General features: G+C 40.0%; 1 protein-coding gene across 9 annotated transcripts in view; it reads left to right on the top strand.

The window, feature by feature from the left end:
* LOC108892381 (protein tyrosine phosphatase receptor type D) overlaps nt 1-25,475 on the top strand; it is a 344,319-nt gene that overhangs the window by 93,854 nt on the left and 224,990 nt on the right. For all 9 annotated transcript variants that reach the window (XM_051076295.1, XM_051076293.1, XM_051076297.1 and 6 more), the window contains exon 4: nt 565-588. The gene's annotated coding sequence lies outside the window, so the exon portion shown is untranslated. The remainder of the gene's footprint in view (nt 1-564; nt 589-25,475) is intronic.

Raw genomic sequence — 25,475 nt, 5'->3', positions numbered from 1 at the left:
GTTGGAACCCTGGACGTGGGCTGTCAAGCTAACAAGCTTGGGGAAATGTAGCAAAGGTCGAAACACATGGGGCGAAAGGTATCTGAGGGCTACTAAATTACCTCAGAGACATATGGAGAGAGGGGAACACCTTGGTTTACAGTATGTTTGTGTGAGCACATTTGTTTGTTCAGTGGTTATATTACACAAATGCAAAAGAAACAGGCAAAGGCTTGTCAGTAATAGATTAGGTTTCTGCTTACATCTTCTCTGCATCCACCCTCAAAATCTTGAAACACTGACAAATATTAATGCAGGTTGTGCAAACTTTGGATCCTCAGGGGAGACTATCTCAGACGTTTCATGTCCCTCGATTAATAAATGATGTCCCCCTCTTGACAGGGACTATTCTTAACCCCCAGTCTGTACAATGCTGGGACACCATCATTTTTCAGGGGAGCCAGTGACAGTCTCAGCCTGCATTGAAGTTTAGCTTGCTGTACATTGTAATTTGCTGACGTTTCTTTTCTCTCTCCCTGCACCCCCCCCTCCCTCTCCCTCTTTTCCCCAATTGCCTGCTTACAGATGTGACCAACGATTCCACACTAGGTAAGACTCACTTCATTTTACACAGCACTGTTGTCAGGAGTGAGAGTCATGTTTGAGTTGTCATGTGTCTTTGGGACTGACGTGAATGCATAAATATGGAGGAGAGTTAGATTGGAGGGGGGGTTGAAGCAGCACCAAGATGCTGCTGTTTGTTCAGTAAGGTATGCAACGCTCTGCAATCCTCACCCATCCCACGTTTTCCCACATGTGTGCATGAGAATACACAACGGTAGCTTCTTCTGCCAAGCAGGTTGTGTGCTCTGTGCCTTCAATTTAAATTTTATTCAAATGAGAATCAAATGGCCCAGATTGTTCAAAGAATACGCCGGCAGTGTTGACTTAAACAAGCATAGCACGGGTGGTGTCTGTTTCCACACTGTGGTGAGTGTGTGGAAGTATCTCATATGTTAAGCTGTGAACCCTTCCGCTCTTCCCAAGTCCACATGTCAACATGACATCCCTGGCACTGTGGACACTGACAGTGTCCATATGGTGACATAACCTTGGATGTCCTCTTCTCAGGGGACGACTTAACAAACACCTCTCAGGGACCTTATAATCGTTTTTCACTTCATACTCATATGGCCATGTATTGAGTAATAACATGGAATATTATGCTACAGCCCAACATCCCTTTTCTTCTACAAGATCAAAACAAGTTTAATCCAAATCCAGAGGTGATTTGCCAAAATACTTGGTGTTATGAATGCCGCCAATTTTGTCTTAAACTTATGAATTGCCATGACATCATTAGTGACTAATTGTTAGCAATAAAATGTGACAGATAAAATGCCCTCAGTTGTTCTCATGTGCAAGCTAACCACAGCAGTAAACAACAGTGACAGCAGAGCAGCGGGATTCGTGAAATGGGGAACAACTGAACTCTGGTGGAAACAAACGAACCCAGTGTGAAAATAACCCTAGCTGTTGAATGCTGAGATGAGCGTACCATCCAGTGTTTTGTCAGAATGTTTCTAGATATGCTCAGCGGGCAGCAGGAGTGTGATAGAGGTCAACTGCATGATTGAATCCACCATAGCAGGGCCTGAGACCAGGACAGCAGGACCTTTCAACACTACCCATGGCTCTGAGCATCTGTTCATAAGGGGCAAATCAATCATCTTATCTCCAAGGTGGAGCAAGTGTATTGAACAAATGAGAAAACAGCATACCTCAATATTACTCTTACTTGGCTGGTGTTTCTTCTCAGATACATAATTGTTCTCAATGTACTTGACTTTTCATACTCAGGCAGTTTTGGGAGACCACCACTACATTGTGTAATTGAAAACCCAGTGCCATGCCACTACACTAGCACAGTTTGGCTATCCGGCAGAGCATCTGCAAGCAGTTCTGGTCTGGCTCTCAAACTCTTTGAGGCAGGCACTGGCTGACTGCTCGGAAACAGAAAACCCCTGGCTAGCTGAGAATAATAAGTACCCATGGGAAGCTGCCAGATGGACATTTACTGTGAGCCTAGCTGGAGAGGGAGAAATCTGTCAAACATCACACTAGGCATCTGTGGGGGAGCAGTGCAGGTTCACGTCCACTATGTCGGATAAGAGGAGTGCTCTTTGTCGAGACTAAAAGCTGTTAGATTTTTAACATATCACATCTACTTGATGCATTTACCTTTCTTTCGAGGTCAGCAATTCACATTACATTAAAGCCACCTGTTACAGTGAAAGCTTTAAATAACGTCTAGATAATGGGGGCTTTAAAGATGTTTATCATATGATAGTTGTGGCCATTGCAGATGCAGTCACTAAGTGCTGCGGAATGGCCTTCATTTAACTCAAATTTTATTACTATTTCCAGGCATTCAGGAGCTATTAATTAACACTAAACTCAATTTGCAGCCAGTTTCTGCTGAGCTGCTGATGTGAGGAAGGAGATAAAGATCAGAATTTCTGTTTTATACTTGTGTGGGAATTTTCAAATACCTCCTACCGCAAAATCTCTTAGGTTTCCCTTAAGTTTTGATCCAGGCAGTTGTTTCTGTCCCTGTCACAGAATAAGAAGTCAAAAGCATGTATCTGCCTTAGATAAACCTTGAAGCCCAGTCTTTTGACTTGCAATAGAAATGTCCAGTATTTTTCAGGGTTTTTGTTCATACATTCTTCAATTCAAAGCTATAGGCGAGGAATTACAATTGGCTCATTATGCTCTTGGAAGCTCACGGGGCTTCAGAGCTGGTAAAGAGAAGGAGAATGAGAGAAAGAGCACAAAGAGTTCATCCCAGTATCGTCAGCAGTGAAATAGGACCTCGGCTCTCTTAGACAAGCTGTGCACCAGTTATTATTGCATTACGTCTGGCAGCCCTCCTCTCAGACAGGAACTGAGCCACACTTGATCAGTGATATGACACTGGCAGAGAAGAGAGTGATTGCTGGCTGCTCAGTTAAGCAAATACCATTATGCTGTTGAAGTCTAAAAGTAGATCTCTGCTTGGTAAAAATTATAAAAGGACAGCACAGACAGTATCCAAAGCACTGGTAGCTTTGTAATACTCAGGAGAGGATTCTTCTGAAACGGTTTTGGTTTATTCATCTCTCAGAGGATAAGAACAATGCTATTCACAGATAATACAACACTTTCAAGTCTCCATCTGGGTTTCTGAAAAAAATGCTGTGTTACATACCGTTCAGAATATAGAGAACAAATGCGTAAATAGCATCATATGTTTTTTTTTAAGAACAATGTGCATTATCCATAATTTTGTTTTGTTTATAGGGGTCTCAATAGAGTACGCATGAGTCAAAAGTGTGTGTAACAGAATATACAGTATGTTTGAGTAATGATCTCTAGTTCATTCTTGTAGTAAGAGTAAGGAGGCAGTCATAACCCCACACCATTAGAGAGCAACCATAGCTTGTTCCTGTGGTGGGTCTTAATGTTGGTGCTTTCTTTCTTTTAGCTGTGCCCTCTGGGTAACGGGCCATTTCACTAATGGTGACTTTCTCAAGCTTGTGTCAAAAAGCTCCTAACATTATCAAAAGCTCTTGACAGAGCATAAAGTTGCTACCCCTTCCCACTCCCCCTCTCTTTTTAAAGATCAGCTACTGCAGGGTAAGTTGTTAATATGAAATGTGACTGATAGCTTGTTAGCGTGACTTTGCATACATTCTACAATAATTATACTTGAGCGACAGATTCACCAAGTGTTCACTTTTACAGCCACCTCTGAAAAATATGCTTACAGTGCATTATGTTAGCAGAGTGTGTTAGTCCTCGCCTGATAGACGATGTTCAGTATTTTGACAAAAATTGCTCATCATGGCAGATGATCACACACGTGACTATACATTCTATGCCCAAATAGATGCTTTAAGGATGTTGTGCAACACTAATTTAGGCAGACACACCACACAGATTTGTGTACACTTGGACGCCCCTATTTGTGCAAGTGAAGCTGGGCTGCTGTTAAGAACAGATGGCTTATCTTTAACTTTATCAGCAGCGGCAGTGTCACCCGCAAACGCGATAAGTTGCTCCAGTGCCTGGGGAGAGCGGCATCCATCAGTAGCTAACAGCATATGGTGAAGGCACATTAAGGTGTCCTCTCTCTCATTCCCTGCCTTCCTGTTCTATGAGTGCCTCTGTAGCCAAGCATCAGATGCTCACTTCACAGGACAAAGTGTGTGTGTGCATGTGCTGAGGGGCAGTAGGCACCAAATTTAAGACCTTGTGCTTCCTGTTTGATCGCTTTTATATGTTTTGAAAGTTCTGCACTCATTTATTTACTTATTTATAATTATCCTTAGGTTTCAGGTCAACCCAAATCCATTTATATATCTATCTACCTAACTATGTACCTATTCTTATATGATGTAATTCTGTTCCTTTTTTGCTTGTTTGCATTTTAAAGAGATCTTAACAGTCAGAAACATGGTTGTTGCTGGACATGGTAAAATAAATAAATAAGTTTTTTTCCCATTTGGAGAGAAATCACAAGGCAGCATCAGCAACTATGTATGTGGCAAGAAGGTGTTGTTTTTCCTTTCTCTCCCACTAATAACAACCTCCATTGCCATCCCAACCCAACCGCCCTGGTAAGGCACTTGATTCCAACATTGGAAAGGAAATCGTGTTTACCAGATCCTCCATGTGTTGCATTCCTACATTAAGCTGAATGTCAATCAAAGCCTTGTTTGCTTGAGCAAGTGGCTCAGTCTTCCACAGAGCAACATGACAGCATGGTGTTGGACACAAATCAGACGCGCAACAAAAATTTGGAAGTCAACTGTGCAGGAGAAGTGCTCATGATTAAAAGCTTCTCTCCAGAGGCACATTACATATTGGTATGTTTTAACACACTAGACTAATTTCATTATGAGCATCAATGCCCTCATATTTCTAAGCTATAGCCCTGCTTACAACAAAAATAATTGTAAGTTCTCAGGACTAGCGACACGTTGCCTCAAGGCCACTGCCATTTCCTTACATTGAATACATTTGCTCCAATTTTAGAGCCATTGTTTTCAAGCAGGAACTTAATATTGTGTAATAATCACCTCCAGTGCTTTTTAAATCTACTCTCTCTCTTTCGCTTTCAGTTTTGACATCCCCTTTTATGCTCTAAGTTTCAACTCATGAATGAAACCTCAGATATGTCACAGCATGCCTCCCACCCAAACCCCTCTAGCCTTCCCTTTTCTATTGTTATTCCCGTGTTGACGTCTCTCTAATAAGCAGCGTTAATTAGCCTGCTCTTCAAAAATATTATTTTCCATTGTGTCTTCAGGGTTTGGTCATTAAATGAACAAAGGCAGTCAAACGAGTGACACAATAGGCTCCACTGATTAAGGTTGCAGCCATAATAAAACTTGGTTGAGAAACAATCAGGAAATCTACTTGATTCTACATCATCCTGTTATCTCATGTTGACTAGGCAATCTGTGCTATGAACACGTTTCTCAAGTACAGAAATGTGTTGTTTATGTCATCTCAGTGTTTTTTCCAGTCAGCTTGCAAAAACACAGATCTGGCTGCGATGTGGCACATATAAAACTCTATATTTTATGATAAGGTTCTTCTTGGTATGTATGTATACCATTAAATGCATCAACAGGAAAGATGCTTCAAATATGCTGCTGTTTTTAAGGCCCAGAACTCTTTGCAGTACCATGCCTAAAAATTCTTGTAATACACAGAAAATCTTTTGGGATATCAGCTGAAGTCATATGGTATCCTTTGAGACAGCATCTGGCCCAAGTTGGCCCAAGCGTCCTGCATCCATCTTGGCAGAACATTTGAGAATGATGAAGACCACTGGACAGAATCCATGGCCTTGCTTCTCTGAAGGTTGAATGTCAGAGGTCGTTGGGTAGCCAACCCATCTGCCAGTCTGGCACTGCCACATACAGTACAGGCTGGATGTTAGCAACAGAGTGGCATGTTTCGTGGGTGTCTAAACAGAGACAGGCTGTGTTCATAGCCTGCTCAGATGTATACTCTACATCTACATCACAGCCTAGCATGCCAGCAGATTACGTCATTGCCACTTGTTTGACTAACAACAATTTGACTGATGCAAAGCGACAGTAATTAATTTGTTTTGGAGGGCTGTCAAGGTTTATAGAGGTATCTAAAAACAAGGTATATGCTTGATAATCTTGAAGAATATTACATAAAAACTTTCATTTAAAACAGCTTGTGCCTCTTTGAGGCTTTGAGGATCACAATTAAAATAAAGAACTATTACACTGTGTCATTAAAACTTGAAAACCAAGCAGTTTGCTCAAGCATTAACATCAAGAATTAACCTATGTAACCTTAAGTTAAGTTACAGGCACCATCTTGTAGAGCCAGGCAAGATCAGGAGAAGTCCAATGCAGAAGCCTAAACCTTAAAGCCATTATCTATTATATTTAGACTCCTCCCAACTGACCCTAAATTAAACTCAGGTCTTCTGTCACCTCTCCTCTGCTATATTTACCTTTTATATCAATTGTTAAACTTTGCCAACTGATGCAAAAACTTAAGAGTTTACCTGACCTTAAAATCCACCTTCAGTGTATCGTCGTTTTATCTCTGCAAAAGATGAGACTACAAGACTTGATGACTGAGTCTGCAGGAGTGTATGGACTATGGAGTCATGCCATTGTACAACAATTGATTCAGATAGGCTTGGGAACCTTTAAACTGGTAATGTGCCAAATTGTTCTTTCAGATAGCATTTGATCAAGGAAAAGAGGGAATTTGCATTTATACTTAATAGTCACATTCAGCCCCCAGTATTAGTCATATTTTGCCATGTACTGTACTGCACTGCATATACATCATTCAAAATAAATCATTTATTACCATATAAAGTGCAGTTTCATACAATACAACAAACTATGTGCTTGGAGCCTCAAAAAGTGGCCTGATATATTAAATTTTCTCTTCTTTTTAATTACCTTAACAGTACCATGGTTAGGGGCAGTAAAGCATGTATCTGTAGAGGCTGCACCATATTTATCCTGCAGAGTTCTATGTAGACAGAAAGCTGTCCCAGTGCAATACTACTCTTGCTTTCTTGACCGACACCAAAATAGAAACTTGTGTTAATTAGTCCTTTGTGGCCTGCCATAGGGAGAATCCAGGTTTGTAAATACAGGAGAGGATGTGTCCTCAACTGTCCCTTGTTACAGATTAAGGCCTGAGGCCAGATGGGAAAATTTGAGCCAGGCTTTTTTTTTCTACTTCTTCTTTTCCCTGACATGTGGACTGACATTCCTTCAGGTCAAAAAGGGAAATTACTGTAGAGTTTGTGTTTGCTCAGTGACCACAGGCCCTGCTAAAGGGTTATCCTTTGGGGTAAGCACAAAACACAGACTGTGGGGTTGGATACAAGCTTTAGACACATGAGTAGGATAATGAAATGGTGTGTTTACAGGAAACAGGACTGTAATCTTACTACTATTATCACTATAAGACAAAGCCACATTATAAATTGCTCAGATAGAACAAATGTGTTTCAAATGTGTTTCACGGTAGGTGCTAAGGTAAGATAAAAAATAAAATAAAATAAAGACTTGGGTTATCGCACAGGTTTTTGGGACAGCTGCCTACACATGCATATGCCCACTCCAGACCAGTGTCCTAGGAATCATGTTTTACTGAACAATTCTGCACCTCGTAATTTATGTTCAGTGTCAACGTTCAGTGCCAGTGTAAGAAGTAGTGTGACCTACACAGTATGCAGCAATATGGAGGGTGTGGAGGTTGTGGGGGCGGCTGGCAGGAAGTGAGTCTGACTTTTATGTAGGTGACCAGTGTTCTGGTCCTGTCACACACTAGATAACACTGGGTGACAAATTCCTTTAATTTGATATACATGGCAGGTGTTGTTTACTCTGTGCCTCTGCTCATTCTATTTGATATAAAATAATGGATACTACATTAAAGTGTCAAGTGTCAGCTTTAATTTGAGTAGGTGTTGGAAATATAGCCGTAACACATAATGCACAATACTTAAATGTTGAAAATTAATTGAACACACACACATGAAGTCAAACAAAATCATAATATTTCACATTTTGTGGCAAATGCTTTGCACTTAGTGACTGTCCACAGTCTTCGACCAATTGACATCACCAGACCCTCTGTATCTTCCCTGGAGCTGCTCTCCCTAGACTTCACTATAGCTACCTTTAGCTCTTCCCTGTTGAGTCTCTCTGCTTTAGTCTGGTCTTCAGTAAGTGGAATGCAGCCCACTCAGATTGAGATCAGGTGACTGACTTGGCCAGTTCAGGATATTCTACCTCTTTACCCTGAATAGCTCTTTGATCATATGTTAAGAATTGTGATCCTGCTGAATGCTGAAATGTCATCTGATAAGTTTTGATGCATTTGGCTGAATCTGAGCGCACAGACACTCCTGTATCCCCCTATATTCATCTTGTTGCTTCATTTCGTGGTAAAATCATCAGTAAATGCCAGGGTGCCAATTCCATTGGCAGCCATACTGCCTTGGCCATAACGGAACCACTACAGTGTTTGACAGATGAGGTGGTATGAACTGGTTATTTCCATCATTTTTGACAGATGTTGAGTTTTTTTTTTTTTTGAAAAGTCAATAGAACTTTGTTCCAGAACTCTACTGCTTTCTCCTGGCATGTTTTTGTGAACTGAAGCCTGATCTTTCTGTTTTTTGAGGCTAACCCAGGGTTTGTGTCTTGTGGTGAATCCTCTGAAGTCTTGATCGGTAACAAGGAAAGATGTCTGCCTACACCCTGCAGAGCATCCTTGACTTACTTTTTCTTCACCATGCAAATTAATTTCCATGCATCCACAATACTTATGCTCCTCAGTCAACCAGCTTGTTTCCCATTTTATATTTGCTGCGCATGCCGGTGTTTTTAGAATGTGCCCAGCTGGCAAGCCAACTACCATTTAGTAGCCAAGTGTCCAATTACTTCTGAACCCTTGCAATTTGAAATTTCTAGTCCTTCTACAGTAATGTAAAGCTACTCACATTAAAGCTGAGACTTGACTCTTTAATAAATTATCCATTATTTTATTTTAAATTGAATGCGCTCACACACAGAACCTGAAGAACAAAAAATGTGTAACTGTCCAAATACTTACAGTCTGGACTGTATTTCTCTCAGCTCATCAACCTAGCACAGCAAACATGGAACCATGTCCCCATTTCCCAAGTAGCATGGTCAGTGTTATCTTCCCAATGTGGAGCTACTCTCTAAAGATAGAATATACATTGAGGAGAAAATTTCAGAATAATTATTAAGTATGACACTTTGCTGCAGTGGTGTTGCTAGTTAGCTAACTTAAATCTAAACACTTCTAGCATCCAACTGGTAAAAGTTATTTTTATGCCTTTGAGGACACCACTGACTGTCAAAAAATTATAAGTTTTAAGTTTTTTAGTAATGGAATTTTAACAACTTTTATTTGAAAATGTTGGGTAGTGCTATTTTTAGCAGTGACTTTTAACAGTGGTTTTTTGTTTCTTGAGCACTTAATTGGTGCATGGTGTGATTTCTTTCTTCAAAATGGGCCAGAACACACTGCCTGGAAAGGAAATGTTCTGTGTTCTACCTGAATTAGTCCTACACTAAAATAACTGTCAAAGGGGCCATAAAGTTACAATTACATTTCAGTGCTACTGATTGCAATGTCAGTGTAAATAATAAAAATGTTATTTTTTTCTTTCACACAGTGGTGACTGTAAGGCTCTAAGAGTCATTCATCAACATGCTGTATTAATTTGGTGTTTTTTGAGATGTGAAGAGGCTGTTACATGTGTCACTGCAGCCTTACACCCCATCATTAATTTGCTATCTTGTTACCGTACAACCACCGTGCAACTTTTATTCTCTCGCTCTCAAACTTTCCTCTTTCACTTGGCATGATAATCACCTCACTTGAAAGATGGCAGGCTAAGAAAAGAAATCAAGATACTGTAGGCAGGAATAACAAGCTGACACTGCATAGTCAACGGCAGTGAATAATCCATCCTATATTTTTATTTCTCCCCCTAGATTTCCACCATGAATACGGTCCCTTATCTATTTTTATCCTGAAAATTTTCCCCTTTCTTTTCTATCACCAGAATTTTATTTACTCTCCAGTTTTCTATTGTTTCATATTTTTGAGTGGGTTCTTACATCGCGGGCTTCAGTCACACACACACTATTTAACAGTTTGTTCAATTGTGAATAACCTTTCACATTCATACCAGACATCATCAATCATATGCAGTGAGGCAAGCAATATACATTTAGCCATCTTAGCACAAAAATTTACATAAGTCTACAGTACTTAATCCAATCACCAGGCTCTCTTACACCAGTGCAGTTGTGACATGTAAAATGCTTTGCAATGTAGTAGTTTAGCATAATTATGGAGAATGATTCATTTTTTGTACAAAAGGACATTGAACTATGTCATTGTCTCTCATGGCAAACTCATGTCATCACTCTCTGAACTGTATTAATTACTCCGAGAACAGGTAATTTATAGGCGGACATTTCATTGAGGCTGAGTTGAGTTGGGTGTATTATGACTATATTAACATAATCCAGTCTTGTTAAATTGGATCAGCAATATTATTAAAGCAGGCATAGCTTTCACTCAGTGTCGCTAATTCCTCTCATGCTTAAGTCCTAATGAGAAATAAGGAAGCACTTACAAGGAAGCGCACAGACTGAACGGCAGGTAGAGATTATCTGTCTACCTCACTCAGTTCACTAACACACTCTCGGTCTGTGTCATGCACACAATTACACAGAACCTGGCACACACAGAAACAAAGCTAAACCATACACACACACACTCAGGAATACAGACAATACACTTTCACTTGTAGTCTTAGTCTTTGCCTACCTCTCTCAAATGAATAGCACTTTGTAATAAAGCCAGAAGGATTTTCAAACACATCATTATAAGACTCTTGGGAAACTGTATGGAATGGAGACCAGCTAATACTCCGTGATTTGGCACAAAATAGGGGTTTTGAAAATAATATCATACTGTTGTCAAAGGCAGTGCTTAAGTCTCACATAAATTATATGTCGTCATATTAGAAATTATGAAGCAGTGACTGCAAAATCCCAAAAAACGAGGATTTGCATCCATAACTGATTACTGCTATTGAAGCAAAGAAAAAGGAAAAGTGGCTCATAATGTTAGAAAACGACTGTTGGTGTGTATTATAGTAAAACCAGTGATGAATAAGCAGAATTTAGGCAGCCTTAAAATTAATACGCTGAATTATTCATACAACATGCACTTAACAAAAGTTTCTAACTAAACAGTTACTCTAATGAATGTGTTCATTGTGAGTGTGTCCACCACTTGCAAAATGATATATCTTCTCCAGTTGCTTTGTTTTGTCTGGTCTGCCGTCATGCCAATACTTTGTCATAACACATATCATTTGCAGAGATTTATGACAATTATCAGCCCTGGTTGGAGAAGGAGACTTTCAGCAGCTGTGGCATGTGTGAATAAGCTAACATGCAAAATCACTGACAGCAGTCCAAGGGGAACCATTCACTGTCTTATCAGGCTATCTGACAACACACAATGCTAATTCAGGTGTGAACAGTGAACTAATTTCCATTTTGTAATCTGCCTGTGCTTTCAAAAATACTGAGAGTCTGCCCATCTCTTTGCTTCCATTGGACACACAAACAAAAACTTAATATCCAGAATAAATTGGGACTGAAATGAGTTAAAAAGGATTATTCATTATGCACACACATAATATGACAGTCAATACCCTATCGATCACTGTGGAATTTTAATTTACCCATAATGACACAACATTAAGTGAGCCTGATTGATAGTTTTTACACATGGGAGGACACAATTATGCTCCACACAGACTACACGCGCACGCGGCAGAAGCGCACACTCAGATACCCCAGCACGCACGAGTCCGCCACAGATTCACACACTCCCATTCCACAATGTTATTATCTCATTCTCCGTGGTCTCATTTTTCACAAAGCCCCCGGGGTGTGTGAGGGACAGTCAGGGTTGAACTCACACAAGCCCAGGCTGCACACCCGACTGCCAGTGAAGGTCTGTGTTAGTACCGAGTGCAACACTGCCAGAAGAAACGGGAACGGGAAAATGGAAAGAACCCAGATGATCCTGCAACACAATGTGGTGCAGGACCCTTCCACACTGCCAGTGGAAGCAGCTGCTTGACTTTATTGGTGATTACTGTTTACTTGGAGATTAAAATTGGACAGTGATTATTGAAAAGACATGTTATTACAGGGGAGATAAATAACCTAAGGTCTTTTCAGTAACATAATACAAAATGACCACAATATAACAGGAGCTGCTGGGGCTTTTTATCAAGGCTAATTGTTCTCTTTAAATCTCACTTTTTGGCCTAATTTTCTCCCAACTATTTGTATTTCAACAGTGCATTTCAGCTATTAAGATTTTTTTATTATTATTATTCTATTCAGTATTATTATTACAACACTGTGATATTGTGATATAATCATGTTCTATCTTATTCATCTGTATTATAACAACATGGCTTTTTCTGTCAGGGCACTGTAACTTGGGAGGGCGGGACAGAGGTGGAGGTGTGTATCTGTCTTAGAATTGAAAAGACAAGGGTTGGTTATCAAACTCAACAATATCCAATCAATACTTCTCTGTGAGAAGAAATATTTCTGAAGTTTTCATGCACAGTGTGTTTTCCTCTCATCAAACCCACTTCCTACCTGTATGAAATAAACTGAGGGATTCATTCCACAGTCAAGACACACAACTGTTCATCTCCCCAGCTAGTACAACTGGCTCTGTGCTGTAGACTATAGCTCTGGACAAGGTGCATCATCATTGCAATGAATTTTGGGATTATTCATTCTCACAGTGAAGTCACCATCTAATACATCTGCAGTCAAGCTGTTAAATTCTGGAAACTACATGTTCCATCCATCTTCCATCTTTGTTTTCACACTAAGGTAGCAAACTACCACAGCACATAAAATGCATCATGAAGGTTGCAAGAAGTCACATTCAGGAACAGTCTGCTTCAGCTGGCATTGCGATAGAGGTTAGAGATTACCTGATGCCGCTGTTATTACATCTGCCAACAAGGTTATGTTTTCAGTACAGTTTGTCTGCTTGCCTGTTGGTTTGTTTGTCTATATCTTGAAATCAACTTATCAGATTTCAATGAAATTTGGTGGAAAGTGAGGCCATAGGCCAAGGAAGGGACCTATTAGTTTTCAGCTTCACTGAGCTGTAACTCCTGAATTGAAAAGGCACTACAGGACTAAACATGGTAGATTAAAACAGACATATCTCACTCACAAGCACTGATATTTGCATAAAGCTATTTAGTGTGAGATCGTGTAATCCTAGCATTTTTTGTCATGCTAGAGACATGACTGCACTGTAAAAAAGAAAAGATAAGGAAAAAAAAAGGGTCGTCTGTGCAAGCAGCATATTACGACCCGTAGTTATGTTTTATTGTTAAGCAAATTAATTATGATCGGAGCAAAGGATGAAATCAGGTGACATAATATGTAGAGTGACAAAGTCTGCATCAGGAGTAGAGTGGACGGATGGGTCAGCAACGCTCCGGACTTTGACAGGAGAGACTGCTGTTCATTTCCTACGTGAAACCCTAACCCTTACCCAATCATGCTGTTCCACAACCATAACCAAGTTTATTACTGTATCCATGATGACCAAGGGCCTATAACCTTGAGGAAATACTTATTTTAAGCTGAACCACAAAGGCTGAAGGTCCAGTCCGCCTGCTGCATATATGCTCCTGTGGGTCATATTACTGTTACCATGACAACAAAGTTCCAGTATGCCTGATGCTGGTACGCTCCTATGGGTTGTATCCAAGGGAAATAACAAATTACCAGTTTTGTGAAATATCTCAACATGCAGGGGAAATATTAGCACAAATATTATACAAACATTAATGGTTTCCAGAGGCTCTATCCTAACAACCATGGTAATTCCTGGCTTCTTCTATAGCATGTTAGCATGCTGACATTAGCATTAAGCTTGAAGCACCTCTGTGACCACGTACAGCCTCAAAGAGCTGGCAGCAGACTCTTAGTTGTGTTCTCGGTTAAATGTTGGCTTTAGAAGACTTCTATTATCTGTGCATTATCATATGTATTGTAGTAGGCGAATAAAAATGCACTTACTCTTCATGTACAGCGTTTACTGTGTTATGTAATCACAAAGACCCCAGCCTTGAGCTGTAGAACAATCAGTAGACAGAGAGGTGACGTGTGGCTTGAGGCAGCTGGATCTGATGACTGGACTGCCAGCAGATAGCCACACACATGATTAGTGTCAGATCACTGACATCATCTAATGTGATGCCTCAGACGTGGGCCAGCTGTTACTGCAGGGAGCCAACTCTGCACCATCACTTCTTCGGTTTAGTGCCAGAACTTTATTTGTGGGTACAGGCGGTGGAAAGAAGTGCTTGGAAACCAAATCTTCATGTGTCTCTGTCCTACCAGCAGCAGCGTGCATCGCCTTGAGGCGATGCCACAGACTACTAAATCACAGAGTTAGTGATTAGCAAAGTTGGAGGGGCACAGACAGGACCCAAAGCCCAAACCAATAACTCTCAACATTGAATTTAATGTTTGTCTAGGAGGTGCTGTAAAATGTTCTCTTCATTTTTCAATTTCCACATTAATATCTTAAAAGAGGTTACAGGACTCTTGTGGCATTGACATCTTGCTCGGAGGTTGTTAAGAGGTTTGTGTGATCTACTCATACACTTCCACTGTGGTTATGTGAAACGTATATTTAATGCTGCCATTTTTGTCTCACACACAGAGTGTCACAGAAAGCAGCAAAGAGAGAAAAAAAGCAGATATTACAGCTGTCAACAAAACAACATGAGGTGTAAAATTTGCCGTAGGGAGAACAGACACTTATGGTGCCAGTGATATACTGAATAATACATTACACATGGGAGGCTGAAACATATATAAACATTACACAACATACTGAAAGAACTTTTCTTCTCCCACTTTTTCTGCTGTTGGAAAAATACTTTTCTAACACATCCACAAGAATAGCAATGGCAACATCTTTAAATTTAGAATGGCAAATGACGCCCCCTGAACGTGTGATGAACACTAATTAACAACCTTTCAGCTTGAGAAAACGCTAGTCTCCTGCCTCTTTGCACATTGCATCCCCTTGTTGCTGCTGCGGTGGCGGGTGGAGCGGAGGACTGAAAAGGGACCTTTTTTTTTTTTAATACCTCATGTAAGATGTTGATTCCTGCACTCATCCGAAAGTGTAAAACTCCTGTTTACCCCGCTCACATCTCCACGAGTTTCTAGATAAGCCATATGCTTTCATCCTCACAGTTGTTTTTGCTCCCTCGCAAACTTTGCTCAGTGTACTTGTCGTCAAGTTTGCTTCACACCTTACGTAAGTGTAGAACCTGTGCAGATGTGTTTACTGTGTGGTGATTGGCCAACTACTTTTTGAAGATTTTGTCAAGGGGAAAAAAATAATTAAATTTAGCTTATTGAGCTATTATTTAGCTTATTTGAGCTTATTCTCTGTGTGTGGCCTGATGCCACATGTGGTGTTGATACTGTATATAGGCTGGATAGGTTTAACAATAGTTAATGAGTTGTTTCCTTGTCTTATGTTTAATAGATAAAGGGTAATAGAGGAACAGAAGAGAGAATATGGAGCACTCTGTGTGTTTCTTTACCAATTTATTTAATAAAAAGAAAAATAAATTGTCTATTTGCTCAGAGGGAATATCTTACAATATCCATTTGGGTGTTTAAACAAAAAAATCGACTTGATGTTTAATAGCTGGAAAAGTCTATTCATCAGTCTATTCATTCATCAAACCTTTTGGGCAATTCAGCATCACATGAATAACAAACTAGCTGTTTTTAATAAATGAAAGCATACTTGATTCTATGATATAAACATAATTTCCTTTATCTAACTGTGGCTGACCATGGTGCAGTCAGTATCAGCTCAAGGAAGTGAACTCCTCTCTTTTCTGAGAGCTGGGCATCATGCCCGGACCTGCCTGATCTGTGTGAAATATCCACATCGGCTAGCTCAAAGCACAGCCTTGAACTCAACTCAACTCAAGTCAATACCATTTTCTGTTATATTTTGCACCACGCTCCTGTGGCTTTTCAAGCAAACAAATTGCCAAAGGGACATGTGAAGACAGAGGGAGTGCTAAAACTGGACAGGTAGTCTGTGACAACTGTTATCATAATATCATCAGATCAAACTGATGCTTAATGTGCCAAACAGAAATAGAGTTTCGCATTTCGGTGATATCGTTATCCTTTTGTTTCAGCCCAGCATTCCAAGGAATTCTGTTCATACTGGAATGCTGGGCCTTTTTTTGGCAAGCTCATCCAACCTTAATGCAGGTGACTGGAATTCACAACCAATTTAGATTATCTTCATGAAATCTCTTCTGTATTTTCCAGTGGTGTATCAACAGCCTCTGCAATGTTGTCCCTAATCTTCTGTTAACATTTTAATCTAGTCAACAACACACACTCTGATGTCAAATTAGTAGAAAATACTGTATTATACATGACTTTATAGAGGCCTCTTTAACTGAATAGCTCTCATTATCCACAAGTATGGTACTTTGTGAAATCTGAGTAATGGACACTATTGTACTGAGCAAGGTGCCAACGGATTTTAATGAAAGCTATTATGTCCTTATTAACTGTGTTAACACGGGGGGCTAAAGCAAACAACTAGTAGACTTCTGAGCATGAATTTTGTGCTTCTGCTTAACCACTGCTGGGTGTATAGTCCCTGCACTGTATTTCTAAGGTTTGTGAAGATCATAGGCTAGCCTCAGAGGTGTATTATTCACATAGAAACGGGGCTTACTACCACAGCCCTCATCCAACACTCACTTTAAAAGGTGTGTGCTCATGGTGTAGTGTTCTCTCCTGTTCTTAGTGCTTACCCTTATACTCTCTCCCACCATCTCGCAGTCTGTCTTACAGTATATTTTTCTCTACTTCTTGTCTCTTGTCTTATTCTTGGTTGCTAGTTCTTTCATTGCTATTTGTGCTGTGATTCTCAGACAAGGCTTCTCTATAACAAAATGCCACCCAATCACACCATTATTATTCCCTGATTAAAATCCTGGTCAGAGGGGGAAAAAATACTCAAGTCACTCAAGCTCTATTAATAAGATTGAGTATCCATGTTTAACACAACCTAATGGATGTGTGAAATAAGCCCCAGCTATTAATGTTTAATGTATAATTGAATGTTCTACATGGCCAAACTTGTTTACTGGAATAATTGATGTTTCTGATTTCCCATTTGCCTGCAATACAAGGAGGGACGAGCACAGTAGGGGGAGGAGACAGAGACAAAGAGAGAGACCCGCTAGACTCACCCTCTGCAGTTGGTGGTGAGGTCAAGCCACACATGTTAGAAGTAATTATCACTCTTGAAACAGGGCATGTTTGATGAGCTCTTAAAAGCTCAAGATAGGCCAGGCCTTATATATCAACTGCGAGCTGCTTGGACAAATATAAGTTACACAACTTATAAACTCCTCAACCACCAGGAAATGAAAAACAAATGCACCTCTCTAAAATGTTTCCTTCCCTACATCTACAAAAAGGCCTGTATGCAGGCTCTAAGTTTGAAAGGTGCCAGGTTTTTATTTCTGTTTTTGTGAGGATGTGTGTGTGTGTGTGTGTGTTTTCTCATTGCATCCATAGGGTTTGGTTTGCGTGTTTACCTGAGATGAACAGCAGGGTGTGACTGAGATGGAGAGTGCAGTCTCATGGTCCACTGCACATTAGACACAGCACAGTCTCCAGAGTGAGCCTTCATGCTTTCACTCTTTCATACTTGATTTTGCTCAATGCAGGCCTGAGTGATTTGAGGAAAAAATATATAATTGTGATTATTCTGATATTAATATTATATTATTCAATATTAAGATCAGATTTAGATTAAGTGTAGAATCTAACTCTTTACTTTTGATACTTCCATAAGAATTTAAACCTTTAGCTATATTTTAGCTGTGACCTTTTCCATTATAAGCACCTTTTTAACCTTTTCTTTCCACTGTTTTATGTTTAGGCATTGTGGCTGTAGCCATATGACTGTAGTCATTTTTTAAAACCATTAAAGTAATGAAGTTAGTTTTTCATAATTTTTTGACGAAAAAACAAATTAGGCATCCTAGGAGATGCCTAGGATAAATTGCTAAAATTCTAATTTATATACAGAATTAGTTCAGTTTTCTTTTTAACTTGCTGCCAGAACCCCTGCAGCTTTAGACAGGCCCATAATATGTGTAAAAGGTCTCCTGGCTGGCCACAACCCCTCCAATATAATCCTGAGGAGTTTCCATATTTAGTTATTATGGCTAGAGTTCTGAAATATCTGCTTTTGACCTTCTAATCAAACTCCCTCCAATTTTAACTATCTATTAATTTATAGCCTTGATAATAAATCATAGCCAGTTATGGTGATGATCACAAACAGCTGGTAATTCAAGTCTTACAGTGTTGATATCAGACTGATGACACCTAAAGCGACTGTTGACAGCTTTGCGCTGTAGCTGCTATTGCCACTTCACAGCTCAAACTCCTCAGAGTTTTTAAGGTAACAGTAAAGGTATAAAATTAAAAAGATATGACGTGCGTAAAAGTTAAACTTAGGGGATCCAAAAACACCAGCTGTTTGTCATTTATACTCAACAACTGCAAAGCTACCTGCTGGCTGCCTGACATGAGGTGCGTCAGCAAAGGCAGTGAAGACGGCTGCAGGATGGTAAAGATGGATGGAAACGTTGTATAATTAAATCAGTTGTCCTTGCAAATGGATGGATGAAGGATATATATTCAGCATGCTTGTTAGACCTTAAGTATCAACACAATGCACTGATGAGTAACACTGAAGATAAACTATTACATTTGCCAGTGACAGGTGTCACAGCAACTTAAACTTGCCATAGCTTGTTAACACACTGTTAAAGAAATACTACAATTAAATACAATTAAAATCATGGCTCTTATGTTTGTAAGTTGCACTTTCAAATTGTGATTATGACATAAGAACAATTCATCTTTAAGCCCCTGCTTTCTATCTAGCTATCCATGTACTTTAATTTATCGTTCCACTGAACTCTTTCATGTTTTTTCCTCTCCTCCCTTCTTTTCGCTCCCTCCTGCACTTCCACTAACATCACTCTGAGCAATCAATAATCAATGTGCATGGCCTGCCAAAGACAACTCACCTGTAACACTGTTTACAGTGACTGGACAATAGCCAAGCCTTGATCAACACAGACAGAAGAGCTCACAGATGTGCCCTCTTGCCCACCTGGCTTTGCAGAGCTTCACTTTTTTTGGAGGGGGGGGGGGGGTGCCTCTACTCTCTCCTACCATTCCTTTCCCTTCCTTTCATGCTCCCTCCACCCCGGCTGCTTAACCACGCAGCCTTCGAGTCATTTAGATTTTTCCCAGGTGGTTCAAATTTAGTTTGAACTTACAGGCAGGTTTAAGCTGATGAATAGCTTTTATTGAACATGAATAAATTTAAGGATTGAGATTAGTCAGCTCCTTCTCTCTGATGATCTGAGTCCGCCAGAGGATGTGCTCAGCATTAAAAAACTGCACTGAAGGAAACAAAAATGTGCACAGCTTTTATTGAGAGGTGGGGAATGAGAGGAGAGATGGTCCTCGCTTTGTGTGAGCTGGTAGCTGAGGATCATGTACACCTGCTTGTGAAAATATCACTGCATAATGCATGGAGCATTAATGATAATATCCTGTGTAGGATGACTCAGGTATCCAAGAGAATTTAGTTACTGTCTTGTTGCAGAGTTCAAAATTGCTCTTGGTTCAGCAGTCACTCTTCTAGCTCTTAATCTCTTGTGCTTGTGTCATCTTATCGTTGATGTCGATCTACTCCATCCTTGTACATAAACTATCCCTATTATTTAGCCTCTTCAAAATTAAAGCCCCTGACACCAGATCTCCCCCAGCGTGAGTAATATCACAGCCATTGACCTTCCCATCCCTCAAGCAGCCACCGGCCGGCGCATTGATCGATTCTGCTGATGGCCTTGGTGCTAATCTTCCAAGGGACCGACAGGAGGTGACGGTATTTCACTGTTCAATCTGATGCAATTACCCTCAAAATAAACACATTTTGGATAGCAGCTGACCTTCCAATGAAGCAAAGGTGTGTGGCCGGGATGTTTGTGTGCTTGCACATGCCTGAGTGAGTGCTGTTATTTATCAATCAGGCTGCATCATAAACAAAACATATCCTCAGAAAGGTGTCAGAGACAAGTAAAGAATAGTGGGGGTCAGGCCTGTTAGCAATGAAGCTTCTCTTCCTCTTAAACCTTTAATGTCTCGAAAGGTTAAACACACTCGGTGCAATTTCACCTGCTGCCATTTCACCACTAATTTCATAATTTTATTTCTGACTCTGGGTAAGACCCTTTAGTCTATTTCACAATTACATGAAGCATTTACATTACAAAACTGAATCCCCTCTGGGAAGATTATTACAGAGGTTAAAATGAAAGTGATGTGATGAGATCACACATCCTAAATTGAATAATGAAATGCACTGTAATCACTCTGGATTTAAGCAGCGGTAATTAGAGTAGATATGATTCTTTACCTACATACCAAGAGTGATAAGAGTGCTGTTCGACCTAGGTCTTGTCCTTGCCATAGGGCAAAGCAGACAGGCCTGTAAATACTATGTCTTTGAAGAATGAACCAACCAAGCGTGACCAGACACACGCATCACTTCCCTTTTAAGTATTCCACAACAGACTTTCTAAAAAGATATCCCTCTGAGCTACTTTCTTAGATGTGTCCCCCGAAAAACAACAGCACAACAAACACCGGCAAGCAAAATCAATAATCAAGAATAAGGGAATAGCAATGCATTTTTATTGTGCGATTTTTAGTGTTCCTGAGGGCTAAAAAGTACAGCAAGTGTTTGTTTGGGAGGTTTGTCAGATAGTGTATTCATAAGATGTCAACAGAAAGTTGTCAGTGATCAATACTTATGTTTTAATTAGGGGCATTCCAACAGTATAGTATTACACCTCCATACAGTCAGGAGAGAGACTAAAAAAAAACTAAAAACAAAGACTTGTCAAAAGTCAGAGCAGTGCATGCAGGCATAGACCAAGAATAGATCAAGCTCCAAAAATGCTGGATCCTACAGTTCCCATAATGCAACTGGATACCATTAGACACTGTTAGGTCTCAAGCCCTAGCTGAGGTAACCCAGATAACATCATCAGGGTTATTTTTTCACACTTTGGAAAGCTCCCTACAGAGTCACAATAGACATTATACAACTATTTACTCAGGCTGTGTAGTAGTCCTTGTGATAACTAAACTGAACTTTGGTGTAGGAATTTTAGAGAATTCCAAAAACAATGTAAGATCACAGGTTATTTTTGTGAACATCCTAAGAGTTTACAAGTACTGAGTGCATTGCTCAAGGACAGTCACGCAGGCCAGAGGCATGCCAACATATGGGGTCGAATCTGGCTATTCTGGATGATGGACAGTCTTTCTAACCACTATTCCACCCTGCCACTTCCATGAGATAAAATTTCCTAAGTGTGACAGCTGAAGCGCAATTCACTTGCAAACTTTACACCTACTTTCATCAACCTTGCTCTTCAACTACCCATTTGGGAATGAACCCCATACACAACTGATTGTAGTGAGATGGGCATCTGCCTGTCCAGATGCACTATAGTGGCCTGCTGCTGGAAAGCTAAAGGGACAGCGACAAGCACTTAGCTGGTCCCTCAGCAACCAGTCCCATTTCCTTCCTCTTATCTAAAGTGACAAGAGGAGTCTTCCAGCCCTCCTATGCCTGAGGCTCATCCTGCATTATCTCCCAGTGTACCAGCACCACTAGCTATCTTATGTCCCTGATTCCAGCCGCCTAAAAATATGCTAAAAAGGGTGATGGCATTGCTAGAAATTCAGAAGTGTGAACAAGTTGTGCTGCTCGGATGTTTTTCACTGATCATATCACAGGATGATGGACTCAGAGCAAGCATGTGGAGAACATGTGGAGATCAGTGCAGGGCCATTTTCCTGTATCTTGTGTCATGTACTGCATTGCCCTTCCCACCAAATGGCTGTAGTTACCAACCCGATAAAGTGTGTGTGGAGAATACAAAGCGACAAAACATGAACTAAAGCAGACACCCTAATGAGATATTGATTGCCCACACCGATGTTTACACTTTTGCCTGTCTAATACTCTCCAAGTCCACTATAAACAATTGGCCATCTGTTCAAGCACATTCTGTGCTTTGCTGTGGAATTTAGAAACGTCAGATGTTTGAATGCATGAATGAATGAGCTGAAAGTTTTGATACGTAATGCAGCCGGTATAACTCACACACATAATTAATACAATTTTACATACTTTTCATACTTTTATATGCTCCCATTGCACAAAAGTGGACCCAAACAACCTAAAATAACTAAATGAATATGCATCATTTTCAAGCAGTTTCATACTGAATGACTCCGCCATAGCATGCTCACACAACTAAATTTGACACTTCACATACCCAGCACAAACTGCACCCAAACAAAACACATGAAAATGCATGATTTTTAGCTGTTTTGACAATTCAGAAGACTCAAAGGCTACAAGCAGAAAAACAGTTTCTCCTTGAGAGACAAGTCTGAGAAAACATCAGCAATTACATCTTAGCCCCATCCTCCTTTTTTTTTTTCTCTTTTTCTTATTGCTAAGCATCAAATGATCCCATTTTTTTCAGTGCTCAATTAAAATGTGTATTAATTGTGAAAAAGCCCCAAGGACTGGAGTCATTCTGATAGTATTCATTAGCCATGGGTTATACTGTATAACCAGTGAATGCAAAACAGCAAATGATTGAAATAAATTTTTGTTCTAAACAACAAAGGGACGCTCACCTCCCACCCCAAGCTCCCTGTTGTTTGTGCAATGGCCTTGCTGCCTACAGTAAGGGCTGAGAGCTCCCATATAATGAACCTGGGAAGCTACTCTTCGTGTAAAATCAATAGTGACGAGCTCCTTTAAAACTCTCAACTTTGAGCCTTTGATGCCCGAGAATACATTACCGCCGTTAACTAGGGCTCCCGTCCAGGCAATAAGCATGCAGCTCACTCTGCAGGCTCCATTTGCCCCCATCCCCACACAGACTTGCACCATTGCTATTACAATTACAGTGTACAGCAAAGCTGTAGTCTACTAGTTTTATTTATCACCCTGATCATTCCCACTCAGCAAATGTATCAAATGTTACAGTTTTATTAAGGGTCATCGATAAATCTGTGGACTGGACATAACAGTAGCTATGAAGTAAAAACCTGTTGGGTAAGGTTTGTGTGTGTGTTTTATGCTCTATGCATTCTGAGTACTTCATCACTGCACAACTCCATTCATACTGAAACCCCTTCAAACTATATCATGCATGTACACAACACACAAACAATCAAACAGTCATCATGAAATCTTCACTTTTCATATAAAGCAGTTTTCCACATCAATATTACAGTGATTACAATGGTAATTGTGTGGGAAAATACAAGTCTGTGCATGCTTTTGTGTGCTTTGAACACACTGTGTGGGAATGAGTGTGTGTATTTACAAAAATGTAAAGAAGAAGGAGGAATATTATGCCTCTGAAATATTATACCTCTGTGGCCCTGTCCACAAAAGCATCAAAGCAGCCATGAATTAAAATACATCCTGTCATAGGCTCCACTTTACTGCTGTGCTTTTCACAATCATACTGCATCGCTTTGTTCTGTCAAGTGGAGGTGAACTTAACATTTGCTTTCAAGTGTTTGGTATGTATGTTATGGTATGTATAAGCGGCGTCACCTGTCACTGTCACATGCTGACCCATAATCATATATGCATCGGACTTGTTAAGTACTTCCCCACTTTCTTTGTGGGCTTGAATTGCAAATGTGAAGAATTAAGTTTGAAGCAAATAGGTTGGTTCTCAACTGACTGTCGGCCATTAACTAATTGGCAGCATTGTGCGCACAGCGAGGACCAGAAAAAAAGAGAAGAAGAAAAGGAAAACAGTCATCTTCAGAGTGTGAGAATGATCCAAACTCTGAGTGAGAGAAGCAAACACTGAAGAGACAATTCCCATGTGTCTCCTCTCACATTTCTGCTTTAATTTAGTGATGCAAAGCTTTAAATGGTGCACTGAATCACTTTTATGAACAAAAGGAGGGTAATTTTAGCAACAAAATGATGGAGATAGCTGAAACTGGCACATGAATATGTGAAATAGCCTGTTCAATTAAACATGTGTGTGGCAGCACACCTATACTGTGGTCACAAACTGATATGTAGCAGGTGTACATTGTAGCTCTATTATATGGTAAAACATCTGTCTATGCATTGATGCATCAAAATTGCAAAATTACAATTGTGTAGATTGCAAGCTTTTACATATTTAAAGAGATGCATGGAGCTCATGGCCTGTTGATTGCATAAAGGGATTCTTCTCCCCAGCAGTGATATGTGTGAGATTATGTCGGTGCTGCAGAGCCCTTAAGTGTAAGAGTATTATGCATGTTGGATCTCATGTGGGAGGACGCAGGAGCTGAAAGCTATTTATACAGATTATTATGGTGAATAAGGTGTAGAAGGGGATATACTGTAAGAGAGAGAGAAGTGACACAGTCTGCAAAAATCCAATGTTTTTTTTAAGAAAGATTCCAAAAAACAACTGTTTTTTTCCAGCCTCTCAAATGTAAATATTTGCTATTTTTTCTCTGTGTTCTATGGGTTTTTGACCGTTAAACCAAAAAAACAAGTCATTTTAATAGGCAAACTTGGTCACTGGAAAATTGTTATTGTTTCTGCACTTTGTGAGACTTTACACCAAGTAAGTAATCTATTAAAAGAAAAAGTAATCAGAGGATTATTGATAATGAAAATATCAATAGTCGCAGTTGCAGTCGCAGTCGCAGTTTTTTGTCACTGTTTAAATTTTGTCACTTTTTGAAGCCATTCCTTTTGCTTTATCCTGATATTTATTTTGTATATAGTGCAGATGTGGACATTACATTAGAAATTTGGAGTATAAGGGAAAAGTACACCTTAGTAAGAAATGTGCTGCTGTAGAATGACCTCATATTACCAAAATGTCACTCCACAACAGAACAGAGAAATTGCTGGGTTTAATAACACCCACTAGATGGCTGCCAATATCTTTAAAGCATTACTCTCTTGAGCAAGAACTAGAAAAGCATGTTGTGTGTTAAAGGCACCCTTTGGTGAAGCTCTCTGGGTGAGAGAAAACAGTGCAATGGTGTTTATCAAAAGCCTTCCTATGATCCTTCAGGGAGCTACAGTTTGTGCAT

Source organism: Lates calcarifer, linkage group LG15 (genome assembly GCF_001640805.2).
Source record: "Lates calcarifer isolate ASB-BC8 linkage group LG15, TLL_Latcal_v3, whole genome shotgun sequence".
Classification (NCBI taxonomy): domain Eukaryota; kingdom Metazoa; phylum Chordata; class Actinopteri; family Centropomidae; genus Lates; species Lates calcarifer.
The sequence above is the reverse complement of the archived record's forward strand: the minus strand, read 5'-3'. Positions and strand labels throughout refer to the sequence as shown.